This window comes from Pinus tabuliformis, chromosome 9 (genome assembly GCF_031772625.1).
Source record: "Pinus tabuliformis cultivar Carrire ecotype Pingquan chromosome 9, CPIR1, whole genome shotgun sequence".
NCBI classification, from domain to species: Eukaryota; Viridiplantae; Streptophyta; class Pinopsida; order Pinales; family Pinaceae; genus Pinus; species Pinus tabuliformis.
The window spans coordinates 1,841,393,572-1,841,395,077 of NC_142307.1; positions in this window are offsets into that span (position 1 = coordinate 1,841,393,572).

The following is a 1,506-nucleotide window of genomic DNA, read 5'->3' on the forward strand; positions in this document are numbered from 1 at the left end:
CATGTACTTCGATTTGTTAAAGTTAACACAATAGAGAGATTTTCTTTTGAAAGCTATGAATGAGCGAAATTGCAAATCTCCCACCAATCGAAGTAGTCAAACCAAAAATTCAGTGTCCAAACCCATTAGTACCTCCAGTACATCCCAAATGCCATCATCAATGGAAGCCACTCTGTCAAAAATGAATCGGACACCCCAAGATTTCAATGCAGCCATGATAGGAAGGAAATCAAAATCCATGACTCTACCTCTCCTTATCACATTTGAAATCTTCAACATGAACGTACACAATTGCCTAGTAGATTCTGGTGCCTCATCCACTATTATGCCTTACACTGTTGCTAAAAAACTTCATGCAATGCCCGAGAAAACTGGAACTCTTATTATGCAACTAGACAAAACGAATGTAAAAGTAATCGAAGAATTGAAAGATGTGCTGATTCGGATGACTACCAAACCACAGCACACGCAAGCCATTGACATAGCGGTAGTCGACATACCCGAGGCATATGCAATGCTTCTTAGTAGGGACTGGTCAGCAAATTTAAATGGATATTTCTCAACTGATTGGTCCCATCTCTTGCTGCCTCAGAAAGGAAAAGGTGATATGCTTAGAGTTGATTGAGAAAGATACATGAAGTATGTACTAACAGAACTAAACGACCCCAATGAACCTATAATGTTTACCAACTCTATCCTTGGGAATTATAGTTTCGACACTTGCACCATGGAAACCTATTCTAGAGAATTTTGTGCAGAGACAGTTGAAGAAACTACAACGAACACACAATTGGAAGTTCTCCCCTGTAGTCCAACTGATGAACTATCTTGTATTATAGTAGGTGACAGGACTAATTTTGTAGGAAGCAGTTCAATTGATGTAGCATTAGGTTCTATATTTTGGACACTCTACTTTGATGGTTCCAACTGCATAGAGGGCGTAGGTGCTGGGAGCATTCTCATTGACCCATAAGGGAACCAACATCTGATGGCCAGCCAGTTTGAGTTTGTGTGAACCAACAACACGGCAGAGTACGAAGGCTTTCTGCAAGGCCTGAGGAAAGCCATTGATATGGAGGTTAAAAATCTTAAAGTTTTTGGTGACTCATAGATAATTATCGACCAGGTAAGGAAAAGCATACATTGCAATTCACCATGCCTGGTAAGATACCAACATGAGGTATGGAGCTTAATTGACAATTTTGATTCTTTTAATATCACATACATACCTCGAGGGCAAAACCAAGAAGTCGATCTGATGGCTGGTATGGCTTCAAAATTTTTTCATGACCTTAGATTAAACAAGAATAAATATTATGTTGAATTGATTTTTAGATCATCTGTACCTGATAACATCTCAAATTGGCAGGTATTCGAAGGTGACGAGCAAATTCTTGAGTTCCTGCATTGCAAAAAGACATTCAAAAATGCATTCATTGATGAAAGGGAGCATGACAGGCTTATGAACGACAATGAATATGACGAAAAAGATCAGCCCAATATAAT